Source organism: Heterodontus francisci, unplaced genomic scaffold, assembly GCF_036365525.1.
Source record: "Heterodontus francisci isolate sHetFra1 unplaced genomic scaffold, sHetFra1.hap1 HAP1_SCAFFOLD_59, whole genome shotgun sequence".
Classification (NCBI taxonomy): domain Eukaryota; kingdom Metazoa; phylum Chordata; class Chondrichthyes; order Heterodontiformes; family Heterodontidae; genus Heterodontus; species Heterodontus francisci.
Window position 1 is genome coordinate 6,043,584 of NW_027140758.1, and position 5,967 is coordinate 6,049,550.

The 5,967-nt window shown below is 47.3% G+C and overlaps 1 non-coding gene across 1 annotated transcript; it reads left to right on the plus strand.

Annotated features, from left to right (window-relative positions):
• The first annotated feature begins 1,532 nt into the window (after nt 1-1,532).
• On the plus strand, nt 1,533-1,615 carry trnal-uaa (transfer RNA leucine (anticodon UAA)). The gene has a single exon. It is a non-coding gene; the product is annotated as a tRNA-Leu (tRNA).
• The last annotated feature ends 4,352 nt before the right edge of the window (nt 1,616-5,967 follow it).

The following is a 5,967-nucleotide window of genomic DNA, read 5'->3' on the forward strand; positions in this document are numbered from 1 at the left end:
GCCATTCGGCCCATTGTGTCTGCATAGAATCATAGAACATAGAAAGTTTACAGCACAGGCAGGCCAAAAAACGAGCCACCCAGCTGAATCCCATTGCCCAGCATTTGGACCGTAGCCCTGCAGGTTCAGGTACTTGAGGTGCACATCCAGACACCTTTTAAATGAGTTGAGGGTTTCTGCCTCAGCTACCCTTGCAGGCAGTGAGTTCCAGACTCCCACAGCCCTCTGGGTGAAAAAACCTTTCCTCATCTCCCCTCTAATTGTTCAACACATCACTTTAAATCTATGCCCTCTAGTCACTGACCTCCCTACTAAGGTAAATAGACCCTTCCCATCCATTCTATCCAGACCCCTCACAATTTTGTACATTTCAATCAAATCTCCCCTCAGCCTCTTCTATTCCAAGGAGAACAACCCCAGTCTATCCAATCTTTCCTCATAGCTGCATTTTTCCAGTCCTGGCAACATCCTCGTAAATCTCCTCTGTAACCTCTCTAGTGCAATTACATCCTTTCTGGAATGAGGTGACCAGAACTGCACACAGAACTCAAGTTGTGGCCTAACTAATGATTTATACAGTTCCAGCATAACCTCCCTGCTCTTATATTCTATACATCGGCTAATAAAGGAAAGGATTCCATAAGCCTTCTCAACCAACTTATCAACCTGTCCTGCTACTTTCAGGGATTTGTGGACATTCACTTCAAGGTCCCTCACTTCCTCTACACCTCTCAGCATTCACCCATTAATTGTGTATTCCTTTGCTGTGTTTGACCTCACCAAAGGCATCACCTCACACTTCTCCAAGTTGAATTCCATTTGCAACTTTTCTGCCCACCTGACCAGTCCATTTCTCCAGCTCTCCTAATGAGCATTTCACCACGTGCTTTGAGCTGAGTTACTCATCACAGAATTCCCACTATCTGATTTACTCTTGTAGCCAGAGTATGTATATGAATGGTCCAGTTAAGCTTTTGTCAATGGTAACCCCCAGGATGTTGATGGTGGGGGGATTCAGCGATGGTAATGCTGTTGAACGTCAAAGGGAGATGGTTACATTCTGTCTTGTTGGAGATGGTCATTGCCTGGTACTTACGTGGTGTGAATGTTACTTGCCACTTAGCAGCCCAAGTCTGAATGTTGTCCAGGTCTTGCTGCTTCTGGACACGGACTCCTTCAGTATCTGAGATGTCCCGAATTTGTCCTTTTATGAAACCTTGGTCAGGACTCACTTGGAATATTGTATCCAGTCTTGGTCTCCTCACATGATGGGTGATATTGAGGCTTTGGAAAGGGTACAGAGGAGAGACATTCGACAAATTCCCAGTATAAGACATCTTGGTTATCAAGTTAGACTAAAAGAGTTGGGACGCTACACCTTAGAGAAACGTAGACTGAGGGGTGATCCGATTGAGGTTCATAAATAATGAAGGGTCCAATTTAGCATGGGAGAGGAGTCATAACTTCATATTGTAAAAGGCCAGATGGCACCCAGATCACATTAAATTTCATTTTTAGTGGTGGGTTAATGTCCCAGGATGGCCGAGTGGTTAAGGCGTTGGACTTAAGATCCGATAGACATGTACCTGCGTGGGTTCAAACCCCACTCCTGGTATCTGTGCTTACAAAATGTTACTTATTCTGTCCCTGACTTTTGCCTTGCACCATCATCTCTTCTGTCATTTAATCACTCTTGCCTTCCAATTGATCACAACTTCCTATTATTTGATCTGCCCCAGCACCGTTCCTTGGCTCTGCGCTTGCTTATAAACTGGTAAATCTTTAACTTAATCTCCTCTGTACCCTGACAATGACCTTCTCATCCTTCCTTGATTGTGGTTCCTCACAGGATCCGCTGCCTCTCCGACTCCCCTCCAGGTCACTGAAGGCCCTGAGCCTTGGTCTCGCTTAATACGCTAGCTGGTAGTTGATTCCTTGCAGGTCTGCCACCGCTCAGGAGAAGCTCAAGACCCAGAACAAGCGAAGTATCAAGAGGAATGTGAACAAAGGCTCCCTGGTGCAGAGCAAGGGACAGGGCGCCTCCGGCTCCTTCAAAATCAGCAAGAAGGAAAACCCAGGGAAAGGTGGGAAAGAAGGTGACGAAACCAGCAGCCAAGAAATCTTTAGTGAAGAAACCAGCAGACAAGAAATCTTTAGTGAAGAAACCAGCAGACAAGAAAGTGACAACAAAGAAAGTAACAGCCAAGAAAACGAGCAGCAAAGCGGCGGCAACGCCAAATAAGGCGATGCAGAAAGAAGTGCTTCAGAAAAAGTCTCCTGCGAAGAAGGTCAAAAAAGGCAAGAGTGCGGCGGGCGGAAAGGCGCTGAAGAAAGTGCAGACATGGAAGAGCAAGGTCAAGACGAAAGCAGCGAAGTCTCAGAAAGCAGGGTCTGGAAAGAAGTGAAAGCGCGGGAAACGTGTAAACATCTGAACACAAAGGCTCTTCTCAGAGCCACCCACATCTCTCAGGAAAGAGCTGATCCCTTGATCAAATGATCCCTGTCCCGGCCCCGCCTGCAGATTCCACATGGAAATGATTTGGAGTAAATCCAGGATCCCTGGTGACTCCCCTCCACCCAGCCCTTTCCCCACTCTCTGTAATAAAACAGAGGGATACCCGGCCCTCACTCTAACTGGGGATGTGTTCGGTGCAGTCTCAGTTCACAAATTCAGGGGGAGAGTTTGTAAGACAGTAACACTGGCGGAGAAACCCCACCTCACAACTCAAACCCCAACACGAGTTTCTCCAATTCAGCTGGAGTCGGGTGACAACAGGAGCTGGGATAGGCTGTGATCGGGAATGTTAGGAATGGATTTGTTCAGGGAGGAATGTACCTGGAATCTCCGAAAATAATAGTTCCATATTTCCCCAGATGACACATTCTGCAGTGAGAGTGAAAAGTCTCTTCACTGCTTCACATTTACTAATTGTTTGGTTCTAGATGAATAATGAGTCAGAGAGTAATGACAGGATCTGAAGCTTCTCTCACACCAGCCCTTGAATGACTCAGTGTGAAGTGTCCAATGTGTGAAGCTGCTGCCAGGGTTTGTCAGTCTGAACAGTTTCAGCTCAGTTCCTGGGGGCCTGAAATTCCAACAGTTTGACTCTGTCTCTGATTGGTCACCCGCTTCTCAATCCAATTCTTAACCAATCGGAGTGTCACATAAATTAAATAGAAGTTCTCATTGGCTGAAATTTTCCAATTGGAAAAAGCCCGGCAATTCCAGAGCAGGAAGGAATTGAAGTGATGGAAAATTTCAATTTTCAGGCAACAATTTTAAAATCTCTCATTTTATGTTCTGTTTTACTGTATTTACCGTCACAAAATCCTGACGCGATTTTAGGAATCGTTTTCATTTGTCAATCTGTTAACTGTAAGCGGCGGGAGGAAGGTCCGGTTCTGCAATTTAAAACGGGACAAATATCAGCTTCCTCTCTGTAAAAGGAACAAATTAGCGACTAACCGCTTCTCACAGGCTTCTCGGGGACTGACAGAAACGAGCGGTTTCTGATCTTTTCTCCTGAAAGAGGCGGATAATGCTGCAGGGAGCAATGAACTGCCCTTCACTTTCTGGCTGCTAATACACCACTGACTTTAAACAGTTCAAACAGCGACTGATGCTTCTGTCGGAAAATTAGCAGATTCACCAGAATGATCCCGGTCCATCATGGCCAAAGACATCCAGCTGGCCCGCCGCATCCGCGGGGAACGCACCTAAAACCCAGCTTCAGTAACAAGTGTAACAAGGGCTCTTTTCAGAGCCACCAAATCAGCAAAGGAAAGAGCTGCCATCTCTGTTCATCATCAAACCCATTAGATTGGAGGGGCGGTCACATGGTTTCTGTTTTGTCACATCACTTTCCCGAAAGGCCTGTCGGACTGAGAGCTAATCTGTAATTTAGAAAGCAGCATTACCGGAGACTCATTGCTGCTCAGCACAATCTCAACCCCGCTCCTGGGATCCGTTAGCTGGCATTTGGGGAAAAGAAATGGATCCCAGTTTTATTTGGAAGGCATTAATGGAGCCGGGTCCATTCACATGAGGGTTATTTACAGACATTACCCAATGAGTTCACTAATATTTGAATCCATTGGAGATCAGTACACAGGATATGTAAGGCAGCTCGGTCACTCTGACTGAAACCGCCAGTTCCCCGGGGTTGCAGACCCTGACACTGCGGGGAGAGAATCCCCGACTCTCTCCCGCCGCCGGGGGAAACAGGCAGCTCTGTGTCCGGAGAATAGGGAGGGCCGGTGGGAAGGCACATATTAAAGCCCTGCAATGGACTCAGCTCCTGTGTGTGCACAACTCTCACTGATTCCGTCCTCTGGGAACAGTGCGGTCGAAGCAGATCAGGTTAGGAGAGAAACACACAGCCCGAGAATGGCCTCTTCCTTCCTGCATTTACTCTGTTCCGGGAGCAGATTCTCATTGAGAAGCGGCGCTCAGATCACCAGAGAGAAAAAAAACACACAATTCAAACTGTCCAAATAAAAAACAGAGAATTAACCCGGACACTTCCATTATTAAATTAATTCATCAGCTCCGAACCAGTTCCCGTTAATGTACCGGGATAATCTCGGGATTTATCAAATCGAAGGCAGCGGGATTTATTAAATTGTTGATTCTGACACCCTGTAGTTCACTTCTTCACTTAACTGGAGGGGGAGATGTGTGAGCAGAGAAACAGAGCGAAATCCAGAGAGGGAACTGAAATTTTTTTTTTTATTTCCAAAATATACTTTATTCATAAAAATCTGTAAAAATTACATTGCCAAACAGTTTCCAAACAGCACCAAAAAATGCAAACATTGCAAGGGAGATCAGTTTCCTTCAATACTGTCATGAGTTTCTTCCCAGCCCTTCCGTTTCACAATTGTCATGTCAATTACAGTTTTACATTTACAGCAATTGAGAATATTAACGATACAGTTCGAGGGATTTCCCATAGATCCAGCCCCTCAGTCCAGCTTGGTGGGGGAACTTTACACTGTGGTCTTTCCACATTGAGCCTTTGCTGCGGCTGCCCCAAGCTTTAGTGCGTCCCTCAGCACGTAGTCCTGGACCTTGGAATGTGCCAGTCTGCAACATTCGGTGGTGGACAACTCTTTGCGCTGGAAGACCAGCAAGTTTCGGGCAGACCAAAGGGCGTCTTTCACCGAATTGATAGTCCTCCAGCAGCAGTTGATGTTTGTCTCGGTGTGTGTCCCTGGGAACAGCCCGTAGAGCACAGACTCCTGGGTTACAGAGCTGCTTGGGATGAACCTTGACAAAACCCACTGCATCTCTTTTTACACCTGCTTTGCAAAGGCACATTCCAGGAGGAGGTGGGCGGCCGTCTCTTCCCCACTGAAAACACACCTGGACAGATGTGAAACAGGTCAATCCACTGTTCCAATAACTCCATCTCTGACTCCCTCCTGACAGTAAACAGCCCTTTCACAGAGACTGTGGGTGGCTCTGAAAAGAGCCTTTGGGTTATTAGATGACATTTTGGCCGCTTTACTTTTTCCGGGAGCTCTGAACGCTGGTTTTCTTGGGCAGCAGCACGGCCTGGATATTAGGCAGCACCCCGCCCTGTGCGATGATCACTCGTCCCAGCAACTTGTTGAGCTCCTCGTCGTTGCGGACGGCCAGCTGCAGGTGTCTGGGGATGATGCGGCTCTTCTTGTTGTCCCGGGCCGCGTTACCGGCTAGCTCGAGGATTTCAGCGGTCAGATACTCGAGCACAGCAGCCAGACAGACCGGGGCTCCGGCACCCACACGCTCAGCATAGTTGCCCTTTCTCAGGTGCCTGTGAACATGGCCCACCGGGAACTGCAGTCCAGCCCGGGAGGAGCGAGACTTGGCCTTGGCCCGAGCTTTCCCGCTGGTCTTTCCTCTTCCAGACATTTCCACAATCTCACAAATACTTTCCACAAAGAATGAATAATTTCCTTTGCATTAATAATATCTTGTAGGCG